The 25,647-nt window shown below is 37.1% G+C and overlaps 1 long non-coding RNA gene across 1 annotated transcript in view; it reads right to left on the bottom strand.

Annotated features, from left to right (window-relative positions):
* Positions 1-25,647, bottom strand: part of LOC134662852 (uncharacterized) — a 93,270-nt gene that overhangs the window by 38,240 nt on the left and 29,383 nt on the right. The gene's annotated exons all lie outside the window — the stretch shown is intronic.

The raw sequence follows: 25,647 nt of genomic DNA, 5'->3' as shown, positions 1-25,647 counted from the left end.
TTTGTATGAAAATCTTAATGCGGTTCTATTCTGTGAACCGCATTCTACTTATCAAATTTCAACAGTATAGTTCTTATAGTTTCGGAAAAAAGTGGCTGTGACATACGGACGGACAGACAGACGGACAGACGGACAGGCAAACAGACAGACAGACATGACGAATCCATAAGGGTTCCGTTGTTTGCTATTTGGCTACGGAACCCTAAAAATGGCAACATTTTAGTGTCGTCGTAAATCAATCCAAGAAAACGGGACGACACTGCCTACAATGTTGTTTTTAATTTCTACAATTTCTTGTCGGTATATACCTATTACGTATACACATATTCGTATATAAGACATACACACAATAACTTTTATTCCAAATCCTTGACCTATACGTTGACCGCTAACTGACTGACCTTCCGACTAATCGGGACAACAAGTCGGGAACAAAGTTGGCCGACTAATGAGCCCATTTATACACTGGCTCGGAAAATGCTGTCAAAAGTTTTTGTCGCAAAACTTTTGGTATGACCTCTGGGAGTAACACCATCCATACTATCCATACTTAATTATTATCACAAGATAATATGATTATACCTTTTAACGAGCAATTCTTATATTTTCATATACCTATATATTTCGGAGATCTCGGAAACTGCTCTAACGATTTAGATGAAATTTGCTGATAAGTTTTTGTCCTAATGACATTTGACAAAGTAAAATCATGCCAAATGATAATTTGACCTAATAAATTATATGCGAAGTGTAACTTTGCTAAAGGTTCCTTTGGGAAATTAAACTATTGCCATAAGTTTGTTGGGAAGTGAAATTTGGCGAAAGGTCCAAATGGCCCAAACGAAAGTACACCGGGGTTTTTGGGGAGCGAAAAATCGTTCTATAGCTAGATCATTTGCGTAATGGTACGGAACCCTTCGTGCGCGGTTTTTTTAATGTCAATGTCAAGGTCTAACTGTCGTTAAAGATATATTTACAATTTTCACCTAATTACAAAGGAGTAAGGTGCAAAAGTATAAACGTATTTTTGGCGTCGACTGTAATACTACTTAGTATGTAAACTGTTAAGTAGATTTTAAGATAGACCTCGAAGGCACCTCAATAATGTTTGTGGTGTTGGATAAAGTTTCTGTCTCCATCTCTCTCTCTCTCTCTCTCTCTCTCTCTCTCTCTCTCTCTCTCTCTCTCTCATGAATTAAAAGAAAAATTGCGATGGATCGTTATCTGCGTGTAATTGTCTCAACTCATTTACACCGGAGTCGATTTCAAGCCCTCTGGAGATCATAAACGAAGGTCGGAGACTATCTTCCGCTAGATAGACCATATTTAAAAAAAGAAAACTTCAAATGCCAATAAGTCCGGAAGCGGAAGGTGCTATTTAAATCAAATGAGGGCCTAGCCAAGATGACAATAGTACAGTCACCACAGGTGATTGTTACGCCATTTAGGTCCTAGCTAAATTGGTTGTTCCATACTTACGCTGTGAATTATCCACCTGATTATGTTTTATCCCTTCCTTACAAATAAAATACATAAGTCAAAATGACAGATAAAGACAAAAGATTCATAGGTAATTCAGGCTTGTAATGCATTTATAAATAGCGCGATTAATGTTTATCCCTTGTGCGCCAAGAAGCGTTACAAGCAGGGATCGGATACCGGTATTTTTCGTATGGGAACGGATACGGTATTTTTGCGTTCTTTCTAAATTACTTCATTTCTAATTGGGCAATCTAATAAAACGAAGTCGTAACCTAAAAACACACCTGAGTCCTACATTTCGAGTATAAAATAATTCGAAAAATATGGTTATTTCTAAGTTTTTGCGAAAGTCCTAAATGGGATATTTAGATAGGGGTGATCTGCGAGTGAAATATAACGGAAAACGAGAGTTCACTGGAATGAAAAATTAATGAGAGTCTTGGCCGCGTGACGAATACAAATGGCTGCCAAGTTGGTGATTTGATTTTATTTAGGATTGCGATTTTGATGGGATTATTTATTTCAATTTTTAATTATTTTAGAGAGAATTCGAAAGGGTATAAAAGATATGGAGCGCCGCGTGAAACTTGCGACGGAAGTTATGGCCAATTTACATTAGATATATATACAACGGGAGCCTATTACCAAGATTCCACTGTCCGTCTGCCTGTCTGTCACCAGGCTGTATCTCAATAACCGTGACAGCTAGACAGTTGAAAATTTTCCTTCAGGTCTTAATATAAAGTCAATTATCGCATTACAATACCATGCCGTAATGATTCCATTACACGCCCGATCGCGTTTGGAAATTCCAATCATTGTTAGTACCTATGTAGGTAATTCCAATCATTGTTACCAATGATAAACAAGTGTTATTCGGATTGCATGAAACCACGAGTTTGATTTCGATTACAAGCTAATTCAGCTAGTAGGTAGATACCGCATTATGAAGCAATTAAATATGGGATTAAACAATTGAAACTTTCGCGTTTTGAACACATACCAAATCATATTTTGTGTCACAGAAGTCACGTTTTTTCAAAGAAATACTTCACTTTTGACACTTGTTTGACACTGACATATCCAATCCATATCGTTTCAATATCTTATATTTGACGTATCTTAAAGTTCGTTCGAATATGGCTGTAACACAAAAGGGGACTACTGCCTCGAAACTAGTCGAAACCGGTTTTTCATACAAACGTATCCGACGCAAGCGAAACCGGTTTTCTTAAGCGCTTAATAGTTAATATCTGGGAGAACTAGTTTTGCTCGGAGAAAACTTGTTGATAGTTGTAGTACCTACCTACCCACTGGACAATAGTTGAGTGGTTATATCGTCAGGTGACAAGTCAAAGTCACTAATAATTACTATAAAAACTTTAAACAAAAATCAACCTTCTTTTCATACTAATATGGTTCACAGTAGCTATGAACTTTTGGTGGCACTTAGTGACTTTTGCTTGTCACCTGACGATATGGTACATAAATTACAAAATGCACCATCTAGTGGTAAGCGGTAATGATTATTCCAATAGTAAACCGCTCTTATGGTTTATATTGACCGCTGCACACTAGATAAAATCTGGCACGCCGCAATATACCGACCATTCAAATGAGAGCAAGCAGATTTACGTTTTTAATTTAATGCGGCCAGGCTGCATGCCGTTGATAATTGGCTTGGTGATTTAACGACTTTAACATTTAAATGGAGGTTTTAAATTCGAAATTTTTCATTTTTATACAAAACCTGCGACCCGCCTCGGCTTCGCAAGGGTTAACAAATTATACATAAACATTCCTCTTGAATCACTCTATCTTAAAAAACCGCATCAAGATCTAAGCATACATACAGACAGACAGACAGACAGCGGGAAGCGACTTTGTTTTATACTATGTAGTGAAGTGATAAGTGAAATATTATGATAATATAGAGCTTATATCGACTTATATCGACCTGTTGCTGACTGTACCTATCGTTAAATTATAATAAAACTGAATTAGTAAAAGCAACTTAACTTCAAATCCGTTTTCAAAGGGAAGGAAACAAATTTTGTAACAATCGGATAATTTAAAACCCGATGAAACAAGCAAAATCCTTGAAATGCTGTTATTACCATGGACCTATAATATTACGGACAGAGTTTCGCTTACGCAACTGCATGTGATTCCAACATCCACCAGTTTCATAGTATTTACGCGTGACACACACACATTGATAGCCCACATCCACCAGTTTGCCGTCAGACGAATCGAAACGTCATTGAAGTAAACATGTCGAAGAAAAAATATAAAATATGCCGGCATGCGTAGTTAAATCCTGCTAGAATTGTACCGATCGAAAGAAAAAAAGTCACGGAATAACTTTTCATACTTAAGTTTATCAATTAGTACGTAAAATCACGATAATTTGTTGTTTATAAATTATCAAACTGCAAAACAGGAGTGTGACCAGTAACATGAATAGGGTAATTTCCCGAAAGTAGGGTAATTGATACCCTTCTTATTAAATCATTATGTATTAAGAGATCATTTAGGTAAATGGTTAAATTATTGATTGTGCATTTCAAACTAGGTCGGTATGGTAATTTTCCGATACTAAGGAGATTAGACGCTTACATGCATGTTTGATAGTTAACGTTTGTTTGTTATGTTTTATAATTTTTTTGGTGAAAACCAGATATGTTTCAAGTTAAATGTATAAATTAAAAAACATGACGAACTGATTTCATTACGATGCTAAATATCATTAGGTATTGAAAATAATGTTTGCACAAAGTAATTGTGCAATATTGCGCATTTTCAAGACCTATAAAATCAGATACGTACACACCTTTTTTATTGTCTAACGTAAAACTGTCCTATTTTTTTATTTGAAAACAAGGATGATATTAAAAATATACTTGGTCAGCCAGATCTTGACAGTAGAAACGGGCGGCAAATTTGAAAAATGTAGGCGCGAAGGGATATCGTCCCATAGAAAATTTGAATTTCGCGCCTTTTTTTACTGACAAGATTTGGTTGACCAGCTATAATTGTTTCACCATTAGGGGAGAAATTTGTGTTACATGGTAACACTCGTCTACACGCACACATTCAAACCGTCCGCCATTGCAGTGTCACAGTTTGTCTTAGGTGACGTGACAGTCCGTCCGTTATATTCTAGGTCCATGGTTATTCCAAAAAAAATAAATTATGCATCTCGCTCATACTCGCATATTAGTGCGAGCGAGATGTATAGAAAGTCAATTACGTAGACGTGAGCATATTTGTCTGTTTGATAACTGCTCACGTCTACGTAACTCATCATACCAAATTTCAATTAAATCGGTTCAGCGGTTTAAGCGTGAAGAGGTAAGTAACATACAGACAGACAGACACACTTTCGCATTTATTATACTAGTTTTTATATATTAGTATGGATTAGTATGGATTGTTACAAGATTTCTCGCAAAATCGTACAAGAAATCCCACCATGTCAAAACACCTTAAAACAGATAAGAAAACATCTCACCATGTCCAAAACTACGTGTCCCTAACTCATAATTGCAAGGAACATTAAAACCATTGAAATTCAAACCTTATTGTTAGGGTTTACAGTTGGTTTTGGCTAGACCAGGGTTGAGAGATACTATAACCATTAGGTCCATTGAAATTTGAACTGTATAGCAAAGGGATAAAGTTTATTTTGAGTTGTAGATACGTTGGCTAGTATGAGGGATGGTATGGACGTGTTAATGGTGGCATTAGGCCGAAATCTCGCTTGTTCTTTTTCAGTACATATCCTTGTAACATTTCTAGTGACATAGTAAAATAATGACAGTACCTATGGAGCCGATTTTTATTGTTTTTTTTTCGTCAGAATTTTATAAAAATGCTGGATAAATAGAGTTCCATATTGTGTAAAATATAAGAGCAACTGTATGTCGTACAAAATCTTCCTTTTGATAAAAACAAATTGGGATTTCAAATTAATCTACCCAAAATAAGTCTCTTTTCAAACCAGCCAAAGCTGTCCAAGTAAATCGAAAAAAGAAAAATAAACCTAAACCTAAAGAAAAAACCTATGAGCTTTCTGTAAGATGACGAACCCTGCGCTGTGGGTCTGAAGGTATGCCATTATTTATTCAATAAAGTTTATTCTATCCCCGTAAGCCCACCACACAAAGTTTCCCAATTTCATTTGTTTTAGGAAACAATGAAACAAAAGAAATGCTACTTTATGTAGATTTAGAAAGGTTCGAATTAGATTGAAACAGAGTACCTAATACCTACATTGTAATGCACATTGGGTCTTACGAGGCTATAAGTCGAGAAAAAAATCGACAACAAAATAAAATGCGCCCCTTAAAGCACATTTAGGTTTACCTACTGTTTAAATAGCGACTGTGGTCTTGACGTCCTTTTTTCTCCACTGAGTCAGCTCGGGACTGGAATCTTGTTCCAAATTAAAATATCATTTTCGCTCGACTGTTTTTTTTTTTGTTTGTCTGTTTTACGGCTCGGCCGCGACATTGAGCGACTTGCGACGGCGGCAGCGATAACCATAGGTTGGAGTGAGACACAGCGATCGGACCTTTCGTTCCCACCTATGGTTGTCGCTGCCGCCGTCGCAAGTCGCTCAATGTCGTGGCCGAGCCGTTAGTGTCCCACTGCTGGGCAAAGGCCTCCCTCCTTTCCTCCACTCAACCCTGTCGTGTGTACTTTCCCGCCAATCCGGATAAAATGCGTCCAAGTCGTCCCGCCATCTCCTTTTCGGTCTGCCTGAACCCCGGCCTGCACCATCGATGGTGTTCCGTGGGTCCCACTCGGTAACCATTTTGGCCCACCTTCACAGGGTGCATGCGGCAGACATGTCCCGCTCAGTTCCACTAGATTGACTCGTAAGTCTTAAGCTTAGCGGTCATATTCATCACTACATAGTAAGTATAAAACAAAGTCGCTTCCCGCTGTCTGTCTGTATGTATGCTTAGATCTTTAAAACTACGCAACGGATTTTGATGCGGTTTTTTAGGGTTCCGTAGCCAAATGGCAAAAAACGGAACCCTTATAGATTCGTCATGTCTGTCTGTCTGTCTGTCTGTCTGTCCGTCTGTCCGTCTGTCCGTCTGTCCGTCTGTCTGTCCGTCCGTATGTCACAGCCACTTTTCTCCGAAACTATAAGAACTATACTGTTGAAACTTGGTAAGTAGATGTATTCTGTGAACCGCATTAAGATTTTCACACAAAAATAGAAAAAAAACAATAAATTTTTGGGGTTCCCCATACTTCGAACTGAAACTCAAAAATTTTTTTTTCATCAAACCCATACGTGTGGGGTATCTATGGATAGGTCTTCAAAAATGATATTGAGGTTTCTAATATCATTTTTTTCTAAACTGAATAGTTTGCGCGAGAGACACTTCCAAAGTGGTAAAATGTGTGTCCCCCCCCCCCACCCCGTAACTTCTAAAATAAGAGAATGATAAAATTAAAAAAAATATATGATGTACATTACCATGTAAACTTCCACCGAAAATTGGTTTGAACGAGATCTGGTAAGTAGTTTTTTTTTTATACGTCATTAATCGCCTAAATACGGAACCCTTCATGGGCGAGTCCGACTCGCACTTGGCCGCTTTTTTTTTTAATAGATAGAGTAACTCAAGAGGAAGGATTATGTATAAGTTGTTAACCCGTGCGAAGCCGGGGCGGGTCGCTAGTATGACATATACATATTTCAGTTTATAATATTTCATAAGTTAAATCGGCCTCTAGCCAACGGAAACGCTGTGCAAGTTTATGCAAACAACTTTGTTGCAAACGCAATAACCCCCCCCCCCGTAACTTCTAAAATAAGAGAATGATAAAACTAAAAAAAATATATGATGTACATTACCATGTAAACTTCCACCGAAAATTGGTTTGAACGAGATCTGGTAAGTAGTTTTTTTTTTATACGTCATTAATCGCCTAAATACGGAACCCTTCATGGGCGAGTCCGACTCGCACTTGGCCGCTTTTTTTTTTTAATAGATAGAGTAACTCAAGAGGAAGGATTATGTATAAGTTGTTAACCCGTGCGAAGCCGGGGCGGGTCGCTAGTATGACATATACATATTTCAGTTTATAATATTTCATAAGTTAAATCGGCCTCTAGCCAACGGAAACGCTGTGCAAGTTTATGCAAACAACTTTGTTGCAAACGCAATAACCACCACACATGACACTCAAACGTCGTAAACGCCATTTGTCTTTACGACGTTTAAGCCCTTTAAGTATAAACGTATGCTCTTAGCGACAAACTTAACAGTAGAGTGGACGAACTGGACAACCGCTTCTCCATACAAAGGTAGTCCCCATTTTGCTCCCAATATTGATTTTTGGAAAGTAAGTATTTTTACACAAAAATTATAACGAAGGGAAGGGGCATTGCTATGTTTAATAAATAGGTATATTTCAAATACCTAGGTAACTATACATCAAATCGCGTTAAAATATTTTCTGTTATTATTCAAAGAGGAAAATTGGGACTACTTTTGTATAGAGAAGCGATCGTCATTTCATCTAAATATGAATCAAAGTCCGTTAAAATATTTTCTATCATGTCAATATCCAGAGAGGAAAATGGGGACTACTTTTGTATAGAGCGCGGTCAAAGTTACTTCGTCCCCTTTCGTCTTAAACGAAAACAAAACGTCGTAACTGTCATGAGTTATCATGGTGCTTACGCCCTTTTTGCCTGCCGTTACACTCGTGAGTTGCAACTTTTTCAATAAGACCCTAAGGCGGGACGACGTTCTTTAGTAGCAAATGTTCTTCAGTTTCAAGTATAGCAGAAAACTTTATACATCTGTGTGGCTACCACCAGTTTGGCACTGACGTAAACGACATCGAGAACGTAATTTACTTTCTATGTATTTCGCTCGTACTCGCATACTAGTGCGAGCGAGATGTATAGAAAGTGAATTACGTTCTCGATAGCGTATATGTCAGCTTTGACACTGTGAGTGACTCATGGTACGGGCTCTGTCACTTATAATATATAGTATATGTTAGTCGCTTACCGCCGTAAGTTAAACACGACATAGTATAAAACAAAGTCGCTTCCCGCTGTCTATCTGTCCCTATGTATGCTTAGATCTTTAAAACTACGCAACGGATTATGATGCGGTTTTTTAATAGATAGAGTGATTCAAGAGGAAGGTTTATTTATAATTTGTTAACCCGTGCGAAGCCGGGGCGGGTCGCTAGTACCTAATAAATGGTATCATCTTGGGTCGTCCCATTCGTTTTTCGTCAAGTTCTTAAATTAGTCCTATTCTGCTTTCGTCACCCATTCTACATTGAAAGCCTAGTAGCCTAGAATGAGTCTAGAAAAACATGAATTAACCATATTTAAGTACCTACAGGGTCGAATGCCGTGTTAATAAAAATTTCACGTCAATGCAGATTAACTCCTGTTTAGGGTTCCGTGCCTCAAAAGGAAAGAACGGAACCCTTGTAGGATCAATAGAGCGTCTGTCTGTCTGTCTGTCTGTCTGTCCGACCATCCCCTCCCCCCTTTATCTCCGAAACTACTGGGTCTAAAACTTTGAAAAAAGAAATCAAGCGAGAGTCGGACTTAATGTACGGAACCCTTGGAACGCGAGTCCGACTCGCACTTGGCCGGTTTATTTTTTTTAAAGGCGGTTACAAATAATACGTTGCTTGTAACAAACAAACGTTAATTTTGGGCTACATCGGGCTTTGAGCGAAAAATTAATTAATCCGACTCAAACGCCGTTGTTTTAACAAATAACACCTTTACACGAAAGACATGTAGGTATACGATTTTCAGCTTTATTACAAGGAAATAGGGTTTAAGGATTTACGCTTGTTTTTCGCCAACGGATGAGTGTAGGTACGTTGTAAAATGCTTATACATTTTTGAGCTCAGGGGCCTTACCATGATGTCCTTATTGCGATTCTGTTTAGGATCTAAATTGAATCGCCAATGGACGGAGCTGGGCCATTTTATTTAAAGTTGTCCCATACACTTTTTTTTTCAAAATTGGGATTTTTTATGTTATTTCTACTCAGAATCATGAGCTGTTTTGATCCTAATAGGAGAAAAAAAGTGTCCCATGATTTCCATACATGCATTTTTCGATCTTTCCATTCCGAAACCCAGAGATGCGATTTATTTGAAATACTTCTATTTAAAATGCAAATACAAAATGCAAAATACCTATTTTGTATTTTGCATTTAAATGCCTTTTAGTAAAAACCATTTTGTATTTTATTTGAAATACTTTTCGAGACGTATTTTGCATTTTTAATATTCATTTCAAAATGCAAAATACTTTGTGATTAAGTTTAGCCAACATTACCAGTCAAACAAAATGAAATTAACAAATGACGCTTGTATTGCCGAATTTGACCGATAGAGGCGCCTGCTAGCGACTGGCGCCAGCGCCAGGAGGCCGATTTTTGAAATTCGACCGCTCGATTTCGTGTATTTCGTTCAGTAATATCTCCACTACTAGGCATGTAAATTCTACTAATAGAATCAAAAACTAGTGGTCAATACCACTAAATTCACAATTTATATCGCTCGTATTTCAAAAATCAGCATCTCGCCGTTTTCCACCGATTTTCGAGTGACGCAATCGAGCGATCGAAATTCAAAAATCGGCCCCCTGGTATTGTTAAAAAGCGTAATAAATAAAAACTGATGTTTTTTTCACTTTTTAACAATACCAGTCCAGTTGTTATTAATAAAAGAAAGGTGTAATAATAATAAAATAAGAACTAGATGCACAATCAACCGAAATAAATGGCCACACAAGTCACAAAATGGAGCCATGGCTCTCTTTTCGTTAGTCTAGTTTTTTACATTATTTTAAGTGAGTATTATTTCCTTTATTTATTTCTCTTCTCTGGTTGGTTTTTTACAATATGTATATAAAATTAAAATATAAAAACACTTACAAAAATAATATAAAAAAATATTATAAACACATTATAAAAAACCTAACCTAGGGTGCCGCCAGCAGCGGGGCAGGGCCCAAGCTGCCGGTGGTCAGGGCTGCAGAGAGAGGAACCGACGGACTACCATAACAGAATTTATTGATACGCGTACTGATAAATATGACCAAAATGTCATGCATAAGGTGCCATGCCATGATATTAGACGTTTTTGTTCGGCTCGGCATTGTGTCTCTATTTCTCATGATAAATACCTAAAATAAATAAAAATATCTGAGATTTGCTCAAAAGGTATTTTATTTTGAAAAAGTATTTTGAAAATACCTATTTTGCAATTAGCATTTGAAATACAAAACGCAAAACTATTTGGTATTTTGCATTTGAAATAGTAAATCTAAAAAGTATTTTGCATTTTGTATTTAAATGCTTTTTTAAAACCATTTTGTACATCTCTGCCGAAACCGCCATACAAAGTCTATAAAAAAATGATAACGGAATGGGGAAAAACCTTGGGACACTTTTTTCTCCTATTAGGATAGAAAGAGTTCGTGATTCTGAGTAGAAATAACATATAAATTCACAAATTAAAAAAAAAATTGTAGGGGACAGCTTTAAATAAAATGGCCCAGTTATGCGACTTATATAGCTCCGTCCTTTAGCAATTCAGTTTAGAAAGGTCCTAAACAGAATCATGGTAAGGCCCCAAGTTATTTTGATCTACAAACGCAATATTTTAAAGACGTTGACGGTATTATCTGACACGGTCTTCTCGTGGTCTTCTGCATATTGGCATTACCTTACGTTACTCCGATTATAGCGTGAAGTGTCGACCATCTACTCAGCTAGGGTAGACCGAGGTGAGTTAAAACAAAGGTAAGTTGAAACAACGTTAATTTTCCTTATTTACAATCGTCTTGAGGTAAGGACGCATATTTAAGGGACCGTCTTTTTCAGGTCGATTACAGTTATATCTTATACTAGCGACCCGCCCCGGCTTCGCACGGATTAACAAATTATACATAACCTTCCTCTTGAATCACTCTATCTATTAAAAAAAAAACTGCATCAAAATCCGTTGCGTAGTTTTAAAGATCTAAGCATACAGACAGACAGACAGACAGCGGGAAGCGACTTTGTTTTATACTATGTAGTGATATGTCTCAAATTTACGTTGTTGCAACCTACTTCTGTTTTAACTTACCTCATCCCATTCCAATTAAAAAAGATAAAACGTTAAAACACGGCGTTGATTCACCGAGCCGTGAAATCGCGTGAAGATCGCAGCTCAGTGAGCACGGTGATTGTGTCGCGATCGCATCAAAGGATCACGCTACATCGCGGCATCGAGATATTATTGCTATAGAGAGGCCATACCAATGAGATTGTCGCAATCGCAACCTGTACCACGCGAACAAAACGTCGTAAGCGCCGTGAAATTCATTACATGGCGCTTACGCGTTTACGTCGCGAGACTCACGCTCCGCTTCTATGGTTCGATGTCAAAACAACATCAACTGATAGCGCTGTGTATAGACACAACACCAAAGAGTTAATAAGTAGTCATCGAAAAGGATAAGGCCACTTGCTTTCGCCATTTATCATTTGCTATGTTATTATTTTATAACCTGATTAAGTGATTATGCATAATCCATACTAATATTAGTGTCTGTCTGTGTGTCTGTCTTTCTGTGTGTTTACGTCTTCTCGCTTAAAACCGCTGAACGGATTTAGTTTTAATTTGCAATGGAGATAAATCGTTTGAATGGGAAGGAAGACATCTCGAAAGAGGGTGAAAAAAGAGGTGTAAATGAGAAAATTAATGACTTGCCTGTTAAGTGGTGTTAGCTGAAGCTTATGCTCAAAAATATTGACATTCGATTTTATCCAGGCGCTGTACTTAATCAAATTGCAGACGAAGTCGCGGGCCAAAGCTAGTAAATTATAAATAAAAGGGAGCATATTACTCAGAGCAGAGCAGTTACACGTGGCTTAATTTTACTACCTACTCAATATAAAGTATATAAACTTAAGTTCTGCCATATAACGGCGATCTCTCATAATGGCCTCTGTTTAATAGCCCTTAAACCGAAGAGTATTTAACTAGGTACCTACCTCGGTAGTTACTACCGTGTAATAATCACTACAACAGACCAATTCGGACGTACACTGATATCAGAATGATATCCGAATTATGTCAATTAGTCATCGTGGTACTCGCGATGTACCTATGTTTACAAACATCAGGTCAAATCTTGCAAGTTAAATTTGACCCACTTCCCGGTTTCCGATGAAGCTGAAAATTTGTATACGTATATAAGTCCGATAAAAATACAATATTATGGTATGGTACCATGGAGCTGATCTGATGATGGAGACAGAAGGTGGCCATAGGAACCGAATTGTGTTTAGGGTTTTTAGAATTGTCTCGATGAGTATTAGTTGTCTGTGGAAAGAAAAGTACGGTCAGCGATAAAAGCTTGTACCAAAAGTGTTTTTTTTTTCCAAAAAGTTATTCTCTGTCCAATTTTTTCTATAGGGTATAATCAGCATAACATAATCACACGGTGCCTGTCCATGTCTGATCTCCTATTATGAATACGCGTTCACCCTCAATTTGTTTGCCAATTTTATTTTTTAATAACTCAGCGGTCACAAAGGGTCTATTATATAAAGGTCCCATTTCAAAATGGCGTACGTCCATATGAGAACATCTGTAGATAAGCTGTTTTTAATTTAGCGGATTTATAATGAAAAGGGCGTAAGTGGATATGAAAAAAGAATAGGATAAGACTTTTTATTTTGAAAATATAAGACACAGTGATGTGAAGTGAAAACAAACCCAAACTCGGGAATGTTCCTTAAATGTGAGATTATTAATTTCAGTATTTGACATTTTGGAAATAAGACTACAGCGAGGACATTCGCGAAAACTTTCTAAACTTTCAGAAACTTCCTGCCTCGCACAGCTAAACTATGGATGGAACTGCCTGCCGCCTGCGGTATCTCCGGACCTATACAACTTTCATGAAAAGATCGTACTGCAACTTCAGAGTTGTAACATGCGGGTTGCCGACCCTTTAAAAACCTGTACGTGGACACTCCTTTCTTGAAGGACCCAATACTGTAGGCCCTCGGGAAATCCTCGACATCCGAGCTCGTTCCTTAGACTAAAATTACCGCAAACGATTGTGGTTGTCACTCGTTAAAAAAAAACTCTTTTGGTGGTTTCCCACCGACGTTGTTAGAAATATTTTCTTGAACCAGGAATATTCCCTAGGTCAGAAATATTTCTAAAAAAAGCAGGATATCACCAGCCAACAAGGGCTGATACTTAAACCCAGCATTTACAAAAAGCGGAGTTTTATCAAGAAATAACATCGGAATCGGGTAGACGCTAGGCTAAGTAAACGCCACTTTGCTCTTATAAGTTGTAGTGCAGCGTAAGGAAATTTTTGGCGTATTGTTCTAAAATGTGTACAAGTTTTTGAATGGTCTGCAACATGCTAATTCCTGCCTACTTAATGTCCCACGTTGTCACAAACATTTTTACAATGAAAATTTCCTGGAATCATGAATATTCTCGGGTATATTACCGGTAATATTCCCAAAAACAGGACATCACTAGTCAACAAGGGCCGAGGGCTGTTTTCGGCCCATTGTGGGCTAATTGAACCCCGCATTCACAAAAAGGATTTTATCGACAGGCCACATTGTTGCCGGATCACGCCGGATAAGGAACCTTCGGTTACCTGATTAGAGAAAAATAAAATGTTACCTTTAGATTTTTCCTTTTTAGGGTTCCGTAGCCAAATGGCAAGAAACGGAACCCTAATGGAATCGTCATGTCTGTCTGTCTGTCTGTCCGTCTGTCCGTCCGTATGTCACAGCCACTTTTTTCCGAAACTATAGGAACTATACTGTTGAAACTTGGTAAGTAGATGTATTCTGTGAACCGCATTAAGATTTTAACACAAAAATAAAAAAAAACAATAAATTTTGGGGGTTCCCCATACTTAGAACTGAAACTCAAATTTTTTTTTTCATTAAACCCATACATGTGGGGTATGGATAGGTCTTCAAAAATGATATTGAGGTTTCTAATATCATTTTTTTCTAAACTGAATAGTTTGCGCGAGAGACACTTCCAAAGTGGTAAAATGTGTGTCCCCCCCGTAACTTCTAAAATAACAGAATGATAAAACTAAAAAAAAATATGATGTACATTACCATGCAAACTTCCACCGAAAATTGGTTTGAACGAGATCTAGTAAGTAGTTTTTTTTAATAAGTCATAAATCGCCTAAATACGGAACCCTTCATGGGCGAGTCGGACTCGCACTTGGCCGCTTTTTAGGGTTCCGTAGCCAAATGGCAAAAAACGGAACCCTTATAGATTCGTCATGTCTGTCTGTCTGTCTGTCCGTCTGTCCGTCTGTCCGTCTGTCCGTCTGTCTGTCCGTCCGTATGTCACAGCCACTTTTCTCCGAAACTATAAGAACTATACTGTTGAAACTTGGTAAGTAGATGTATTTTGTGAACCGCATTAAGATTTTCACACAAAAATAGAAAAAAAAAACAATAAATTTTTGGGGTTCCCCATACTTCGAACTGAAACTCAAAAATTTTTTTTTCATCAAACCCATACGTGTGGGGTATCTATGGATAGGTCTTCAAAAATGATATTGAGGTTTCAAATATCATTTTTTTCTAAACTGAATAGTTTGCGCGAGAGACACTTCCAAATTGGTAAAATGTGTGTCGTCCCCCCCCTGTAACTTCTAAAATAAGAGAATGATAAAACTAAAAAAAATATATGATGTACATTACCATGTAAACTTCCACCGAAAATTGGTTTGAACGAGATCTAGTAAGTAGTTTTTTTTTATACGTCATAAATCGCCTAAATACGGAACCCTTCATGGGCGAGTCCGACTCGCACTTGGCCGCTTTTTTAATGAAACGAACTACAAAGCGTTTGATAAAATTGGGTCATACATTTTCATTTTCATATAAAAATTTAACTGTAGTGTCTACAGTAATAACATCGATTTTCTGTAACGTTTTTAGACACTATTACAACTGATTTTACGCTAGGTATTTCACAAAATTGGGTCAAAATTTTTGATTTTAATTTAAAAATGTAACCGTATTGCCTACTAAAAACCGATTTTCTATAACGTTTTAGACACTATTTAGAAGTGATTAAACGTTATTTTAGTAGGTATACCTACAGTTTTAAACCATCATTTTATGATCTTCATTATCAATTCAAATTCATAAGTGCACGCATTAAATTATTAGGCGTGTCTAAAATATTTCAAGAGTATACCTAGGTATTAGGTATATTATACCTAGGTATCCTCGATTTTTAATGTTTTTATAATACCTCTATGGGGTCCATTAATTACGTCACACGTTTAGGGGGAGGGAGGGGGTCAACAAAATGTGACATGTTGTGACATGGGAGAGGGGGGAGTCACAAACATGGTGATGTCACTTTAACTTCATCAGTAACCGAAAATTAATTTATATTTTTTTATTCGCTGTACAGTTAAATAATAAGATTTTGGATGTAACTTTCGTTGTGTTGTAAAATTACTAATATTTATATATCAAAAATATTTTTTTATTAAAAAATAATGCCGAGTTAATATTGTCGATTTCGTTGAAAACAAAATTGCCTAAGATGTGACGTCACACCAGGGGGGGGAGAGGTTTGCAAAATGTGACCAAGTGTGACAAGGAGGGGGGAGGGGTAAAAAAACCTAGAAATTGGTGTGACGTAATTAATGGATGATCCCTATCAATTTATAAATACTACCTCTAAATAGTTCCAGTAACCCGTAAATTATGAATAAAAAAATATATTACAAAAATTGTCGATTCGATTAAAAGATCGATAAACTTACGCATTAATCATCCCTACTAACATTAGGTACAATACAATACAATACAAATCCTCTTTATTACACAACCTCAGAATAAAATGTAGGTACACGGAAACACAACCTACCAGGTACCTATAAATACAAAAGTAACTCTGTCTGTAGCTATGTCGGTTTGTTATTCTTCACGCTTAAACCAAATATGGAGATAGTCTGAGGACCGGGGAAGGACGCAGGATATTTTTTATCAATCATCATGATCCTGTACTGTCCATGTAAACGTTGTCATGGCCAGAACACATCAGTTCACACCAGCAAAATATAATTCCTTATGAGAATAAGCTCATAGCTCATAAAAGTGTGAAGAATATGTAACTTTCCCAAACATGGATGAAAAAATATTTCGGATCTCAAACTTTTCGATTTCTTTCATTTTCTTTATCGCCAGCAATACGAAAGCTTTGAATAAATGATTGGCAACAATAACATTGTTGGCCTACAACCTTTGAAAAGGAGAAAAGTGGCGAAACTTGGAGACGTGCCAGGGCCCGAGTTTATTTTACAATAAAAGGGTGATATTCTCGTCCATTACCGAATCTTATTTACGTACGTAATAGTATGTCGTGACTGGCTTCAAGCAGCCGAGGATTTTTTTTTATACCCTGATAAGTTTTTATTTGGTTGGTTTGGTGGATAGCGTGATGAGCGTTCACGTTATGACTGAGATATAAGGGGGTGAAAAGGGGAAAGTTTGTATGGGGAATCAACAAAAAGCAGATGGGATAAAAAAATAGCTACCTAAATTACTATTTCCACGCAGAAGAAGTCGCGGGCAAATGCTAGTATTGAATAAAATAATTAGATTTTTCCCCTACTTGAATAGAACCGAAAAGGTTATAATATCTGCGTTGGCCCTAACACACGCATGACTGGATTTCCCGAGACTTCGAGACCTAATAGGTTTCCGCGTGATGGACGACCCATACAAAAACGAACAAATGGACTGTCAGTTTAGCCTCTAGTTATTTATTGTACAGACAGACGGACACACGGGCGTTGGCCGTGGTATGTGAAATGGTTTAACCTTACATGCCTGAACCGAGTATATTATGAAAAAAAAACTCAATAGCTAGTTGTTGTAGTTTTATTACAAGCTTTTATATTTATTATTTTCACCTGTCCCGTTGTCTGTCGGTCTGTAATCAAATCTTGCAAGTTAAATTTGATCTACTTCCCGGTTTCCGATTGAGCTGAAATTTTGTATGCATGTATAAATCGGATGACAATGCAATATTATTATGACAGAGAGCTGATCTGATGATGGAGACAGGAGGTGGCCATAGGAACTTTGTGATGAAACAACGCAACCTAATGTGTTAGGGGTTTCGATGAGTATTAGTTGTCTGTCGTAAGAAAAGTATAGTCAGCGATAAAAGCTTCTACCAAAAATGATTTTTTTGCCAAAAACTTATTTTGATGTAGGAACATCAATCGAAACTTAAATAATGTAGGATGGAAATAGTCGGGTCTCTATTGTTTCCCATAAAGTTTTAAGTCATAATGTATTGTGTGTCCGCATTTTCGTTAGTCATAATTCGGTTTTTCTCAGAAACGCGTAACTTTTCAGGATTGCCATAAAACAAACCAAACCTAACCAAACCTATCTATAGGACAAACATAAGAAAATGCTGTAAAGTTAAAGGTTTCAGAATTATGACTAATTATAATCTGACAATCATTTACATTATGACTTTCAGTCATTATGTCAAACAAACGATCAGAAATAGTCACGTGACTTTTCGTACCAACTCAAGCATTTGTCATCCCAGTACAATTTTTATGGCTCTACAAATAAGATCGTGTCAGATCCGGTCACACTGATTTTTAGTGCCACTTGCACCAATCACTGACCCGGGGTTAACCGGTTAAACCTGGAGTTACCCTGGTTACCAGTACAATTTGACACTGGGTTAACGGTTTAACTGTAAATCCCGGGTTAGTGAGAAAATAAATAAATGTGCAAATAAGTGATTATGATTATGATGGTGCAGGTGGCGCTTAGTGCTAAAGGCTGAAGGCCATTTCATATTCCAATGAATACCTAACACAGCCTACCTTTTACAATTTAAATTAATCACTACCCCATTTCCAACTTTTCAATCAAATCAAATTTTCCACAACCCGATCTAATCCGCACGCGGCCCAAGCGTGTGTCTAATTAATTTTAATGTTCCCTCACAAGCCTAATGGGCAAATAAGGGGACCCTTTGGGTTAGTATTGGGAGTGCGTGTGGTATTTATTGGCAATTGGGTAAAACATGGTTGTGGATATATATTGTAGCATTTCCGGTGGAATACACGCCTTTTCCTGCGTTAAAGACAAATTTATGATAAAAATAGGTAGTTTCCTTTATAAGTTTCACTTATTAACTCACATTTTATAGATGGGTCTATCGCGAAAATTTTATTAGGTACCTTTATTTACCGACGTTTCGACACAGGTTTCACTGGTCGTGGTCGCGGCTAACAGATGTCCCAGCAAAATGTCAAAACAGAGAGTTGTGCAGCTACCCGGCGAAAAGTGTATCCCATCAAAAACATTACATGCAAAAAGGTGCAAGTCTCGCAACGCTTTTACTACAAAAAAGTTTTGAGATGTAATGTGAAACCAAGTCGGTTATTTTAATCAGGTTCCAGGGGGTGTTAAAACCGTATCAATAAGATATCTTTAATTTGTGATACATATAATGACTGCTCGATTGGCTCGAATTCGTGAGTGACACCGCTGAACTAGTACCATTTTTAGTACCCGTAATAGGCGGGGGAAGAAAAAATTTTGCTTGCATTAATTCGTACAGTTTCGAAAGCTTTTTCTAATCAATATTTAGGGTTTACAGATGCCCACGATACGATTATCTCCAGTACCGTAATTGAGCTCTTCATGAAATTAATGACCCTAGGGTCAATATCTAGAACACTATACAGACTAAGTCATACAGTCGGGATAATGTATCAATTATATGTCTTAAGTTAGTTCATGATTAATAACAAAGAAATCCCGAGAGTTTCCTGTGAGCTGTGTACAGTAAGCTCAATCTATAGTTTTTTTTTAAATAATCGATATAAATGTAACTTAAAAATTCCTACACAATTCGAAAATTTGATGATTAGGTCATAATATTAATCTCAATTGATATGGAAATTTGCACCACTCGGATACCGTGAGAACTATTTATTATGATTTTTTATTTTTTATTTTATGCTTAAAAAATATGTTTATTCATCCTACACTCGAAAATTTTATATTTCTACAATTATCTGTTTATTTAACACGTGTTATCAAAAAAATACTGGAATAATAACAAGTGCTTTGCGAGAAATCAAAATAAATAACAAATAATTTGAGACCAATATTTTTAAAATTGCTACGCTCAAAATAGCTACGTTCAAAAAGCCTAATGACAATACTTTGAAAGTCAATATTTATAAAAAAAACGTCACCTTTCTCACTTGTTTGACCCTGACATATCCCATCCATACAAGTGACAAGAGTGACGTTCCTTCAAAAACGTCACTTTTGTCACTTGTTTGACACTGCCATAGCCCATCCATACATATCAAAAGTCACTTTTGTCACTTGTTTGACACTGACATAGCCCATCCATATAAGTGTCAAGAGTGACGTTTCTAAAAAAACGTCACTTTAGTCACTTGTTTGACACTGACATATCCCATCCATACAAGTGTCAATAGTGACATTTCATAAAAAACGTCACTTTAGTCACTTGTTTGACACTGACATATCCCATCCATACAAGTGTCAATAGTGACGTTTCATAAAAAACGTCACTTTTGTCACTTGTTTGACACCGACAAATCCCATCCATACAAGTGTATTATTAGTGACGCTTCTTAAAAAAAATTCAGCTTTTCACTTGTTTGACCCTGACATATCCCATCCATACAAGTGTCAAGAGTGACGTTTCTTAAAAAAACGTCACATTTTCACTTGTTTGACCCTGACATATCCCATCCATACAAGTGTCAAGAGTGACGTTTCTTCAAAAACGTCACTTTTGTCACTTGTTTGACACTAACATAGCCCATCCATACATGTCAAAAGTGACGTTTCTTTTAAAAAAAAGTAACTTTTGTCACTTTTTTGACACTGACATATCCCATCCATACAAGTGTCAAGAGTGACGTTTCTTAAAAAAACGTCACATTTTCACTTGTTTGACCCTGACATATCCCATCCATACAAGTGTCAATAGTGACGTTTCATAAAAAACGTCAGTTTTGTCACTTGTTTGACACCGACATATCCCATCCATACAAGTGTCAAAAGTGACGTTTCTTAAAAAAACGTCACCTTTCTCACTTGTTTGACCCTGACATATCCCATCCATACAAGTGTCAAAAGTGACGTTTCTTCAAAAACGTCACTTTTGTCACTTGTTTGACCCTGACCTGACATATCCCATCCATACAAGTGTCAATGTCAAGAGTGACGTTTCTTCAAAAACGTCACTTTTGTCACTTGTTTGACACTGACATAGCCCATCCATACATGTCAAAAGTGACGTTTTTGAAGAAACGTCACTTTAGTCACTTGTTTGACACTGACATCCCATCCATACAAGTGTCAAAAGTGACGTTTTTGTTTGAAGAAACGTCACTTTTGACAGTTCATGAACGACCAAAAATCGTGATTCTTCAAAAACGTCACTTTTGTCACTTGTTTGACACTGACATAGCCCATCCATACATGTCAAAAGTGACGTTTCTTTAAAAAAAGTCACTTTTGTCACTTGTTTGACACTGACATATCCCATCCATACAAGTGTCAACACGTCAAGAGTGACGTTTCTTCAAAAACGCCACTTTTGTCACTTGTTTGACACTGACATAGCCCATCCATACTTGTCATAAGTGACGTTTCTTTAAAAAAAAGTCACTTTTGTCACTTGTTTGACACTGACATATCCCATCCATACAAGTGTCAAGAGTGACGTTTCTTAAAAAAACGTCACCTTTCTCACTTGTTTGACCCTGACATACCCATCCATACAAGTGTCAAAAGTGACGTTTTTATTTGAAGAAACGTCACTTTTGACAGTTCATAAACGACCAAAAATCGTGATGTTAAATAAAATTATCAGTTTCGTACGGTAGTCCCCACGCTAGCCCAATGCGGATTGGGGACTTCACATACACCTTTGAATTTCTTCGCGGTACGGTAGACTTTTTAAACTTAGGTCAGCTAAACGTGGGACACATGTCGTTACAAGTTTCGCAATTTATACATTTTAAACTTAGGTCAACTGGACGTAGGAAAAAAGGTCGTTAGTATTTTCGTGCACTAGCAGACATTTAATTGCTGGTGACTGTACGCGTACGCTCGTATAAAACGCTACTCTGTAACCGCCCTAAGATACCTTCATCCTATCCAATCCGTTGCTTTGCGGCCGTGCGGCCTTGAGGTATCGCCATCGCTTCCCCTCCCGCCCCGCGCCGATCATTTAAATAATTTAACGATAGCCAATTTTACAATTGTGACAAAAGCTCATTGTATTAATAGGAGATTCTTTGACGTTGTGATAACATTAATTACAGGCTGTATGGTGCATTAAAAAAATATACTGTAGAATTAATGCGCGTGGGGTAAAATACGTTATAATTGTTTAAAAAATAGTAAAAATAAAATTCCCTGGTTTTTTATTTTATTAGATTGAGTAGAATAATTGGCGTAACAATATAGTGGAAAATCACCAAATGTTTAATTAATGTTGTATTGTAATTATTTATTTCAAACATTTTTATTGCTCGTGACGTATGCACCACTAAAAAAGTGGTGCATATTTTACTTACAGTGTAAAATATTTAGTTATGCCTTTTGAACAAAAAATCGCTACTGTAGAATTTGATGTTTACATCTTTTTAAAAACTTAATTTTTAATTATTTTTTTTCCAAAAATCTCAATATATTTTTTAGAGATAACTTTACACATACATTCACAAAATAGTGTTCTATTATATTCCAAACACAAATATACTGTAGGATATAATGTGATGCTCTCGAACAATTTAAAGTTTAGTAACCGGCCTATAAGGCCCGTCCTAAGATATACGTCAATGGCCGAAGGCCTTTGCCCAACAGTGGGACAATATGGGCTCATAATAAAAATAATAAATAAAATATAGTAAAGATTGATCTCTACGTACGTCTACATTGACCATTGATGAGACTTGTTTACCTATTTTGCGAAAATCCTAAAACAACACCTCATACGAAGGCTCGCCTCTAGCCCTCGACGAAATGATAGAAAAACAAGAAACATATATACTTTCCTTCTCAAAATACGGACACTTATTCAAATACGTTTGATGTACGAATGTTTTTTTAGCGACATTGCCAGCGCCTAAGCAAACATGACACAGAACTGTAGACCATATATGAAGGGTACACGGAAATAACATGTCTAGCTAGAGTCTGTTCGGAAAGAGAAGAGTCGTGAAATGTATTGGGCCCCATACATTCTACAACTCTTCTCTTTCCGCACAGACTCTAGTCACTTTAGTAACATTTTGAGTAATCGCGGTTTTAAAATTTGGAGCAATTTCAAAATGCATGTTAATTACGTGACCAGTTTTTTTTAACTGAACTAAAAATTGTGTTACATATATTATACCTACCAGTGATAGCAAAAAATATAACTAATAGTTCATTAAGAGCTCTACATTTTGAGATAAAAATCTCATTTTCCGAAAAAAATTGACTAGACATGTTCTTTCCGTGTACCTTCTTATACTTAGACACCGTGTATTAGAACGTGAAGTCACTTACGGCCCGATTCAATAGCTTACAAGATGTCACAGCGATACGATACTGATCTGTCAGTGTCGAAAGTGATGTTTTTGGTTGAAGAAATGTCGCTTTTGACACCGACAGACTTTTTTGTTACCACGTCGGTGACAAACAAGCATACGGCCTGCCTGATGGTAAACAGTCACCGTAGCCTATTGACGCCTGCAACTACAGAGGTGTTACATGCGCGTTGCCGGCCCTTACTCATGTTACATAAAGTTTCAACTCAACCGAATAATCGGGAAGTGAGTCTTTATAGCTTGTAATTTGACCCATATATACATAAAAGGATTGCAAGTTGAATAAAAACATGTAAAAAGGTCACACAATACCCGCGCAACCATATTGCCTCGGCATCCTCTACTTTAGTAACTTAGTGACAAGTTAAGTTACTAACGATGTCGGTAACTAGGCTCTGAAACTAACTGGAACTGACTAACTAACCAAATATCGGTCTAGCTCCTGAATTTACCATTAATGTGATGCTTGTGCAGTGGAATCCGTTTATTGTGACTCTGCTTATACTGACCAACCGCTTACTATGACGCAATTACTGTGGAATCCGTTTATTATGACTCCGCTTATACTGACCAACAGCTTACTATGACGCAATTACTGTGCGAAGTTTGGTTTTCATATAAAATCTGTGACAAAGTCGGATAAGATGACTTCGCTTATACATATACAAATCGCTTACTATGACAAGTAAATCCTATTATTATGAAATGATGTCCGCTTATACTGACACATTCGCTGGTTATCCTGGCTGTCTAATAAATACGACATTTATTTTTTTAGTCTAAAAAGTTTCTAGACAAGTTTTAAAACTAATTCCAGAAAGAAAAGCCACAAAATTAAATATTCTTCGTAAAACTTCCGACAGAATCAACGAAAGTAATATTTAGTTTGAAGACACTCAAAGGAAAATTGAATTGAATTCTCAAGAAACATTACTTAGCTAACTAAAGTTCTAGACTAGACATAAGAAATACAATTTGAAACATAAGTTCAGCAACCATCTGCCACATAAACTTCGAAATGAATTGTCTTTGAAATGTGTTACTGGGTAGTTCAATATCAGAATCAAACTACTGGCGTAAAATGTGCCCATGGTACTCTAAAATTTGCTCCAAATCTTGAACTGAAAGTACAGAATAAATAATAGTACAGAAGATGCACTCTCTAACAAAATGCGTCTATTACCTACGACAGATATGCCCGCTAGGTGGCGCAAGCGTGAGCAGCCGTCCGTTCCGTAGCGGTGCGCGGCAACTACTGCTAACGGCGGCTAGACACCAAAATTGGTGTGGGCCGCGTGTACTTGTCGCGACGCGACGAAATCGCGGAGTGAGCTACGCCTGCTTGCCATTTTATAAGTTCATTTATTACTGTTATAAATCTTTATTATTAGCTTAGGAGGGCAGAAAGTGACCTGTTTGCATTGCTCTTGAGTTTACTTCGCCATAATACCTGGTTTTAAAACGCGCGCATGTTATTTTTCAGCCTATTGTTATCAACCTTTTCCACGCATGATTGAGAATAGTTATTTACGATACAAGTGCGGAAAAGAGGAAATTCGAAACGAGTGGCGATAAATTAAAACACGACCGAAGGGAGTGCACCGACGCTTTCAGGCCGCTGCAGTAGTATCAGAGCAGTAGTGCAGCTGCAGTCGGAAATGGAATGTTACCTTTAAGGGCCTACTGCAGCCGCGTCTGGCGCTTCGTAAACCACGCCCGCTAGTTCTTCCCTCCCCGCTAACACGCACACATGGAAACGCTTCGCGCCGCACGTGAAGTTTATGTGACCTTTTAGCACCATCTAACGTTACAGAAGTTAACTACCATTATACGTGGTCGCTGCGGTCGGCCAGAAACTTAAATTCGGAAAAAATTGAAACAGATGGCGTTGTTACTTGTTCATAATAGCAAACAATAAAATAATTAATTCATAAACCTGCATATTTATTGTTGTTTTGGAAGATGTTAACATCATAGAAGCAGCAGCGTATATAGCATATAAGTTAAGAGTATTGATAATAAGAAAATAGCACAAGAACAGAAAAGAGATTATTTTTGATAAAATATGATGAAAACAGATTTACTTGATTACGCTCACCTGACTTTGCGGTCACTAAATGCAAATTTCAACCTTATTGTTATGGGGTTACAATAACCCTGGGGTTGCAGGCGTCCATGGTCGTTATTATTATAAATGCTTTGGTTGAAATGCTTTTTATTAACCCTCGAATTTTTCATAGGTACAGTCACCTGCAATAATATGTTACTCTTCGACGGCCGCAAAAATATGTGACACGCTCTTATGGCTCTACAAATAAGATCTAACATGATCTACCGCAAAACGGCCTTCGGTGTGTAACATATTATTGCAGCTGACTGTACTCGTATTCATTGTTGTATAGGTAGGTATTAATATCTTTTATCCGATCGATTTGCATTTATT

The sequence above is a fragment of the Cydia amplana genome, chromosome 3, assembly GCF_948474715.1.
Source record: "Cydia amplana chromosome 3, ilCydAmpl1.1, whole genome shotgun sequence".
NCBI classification, from domain to species: domain Eukaryota; kingdom Metazoa; phylum Arthropoda; class Insecta; order Lepidoptera; family Tortricidae; genus Cydia; species Cydia amplana.
Note: the sequence above shows the minus strand (reverse complement) of the source record. Positions and strands in the feature narration are given on the sequence as shown.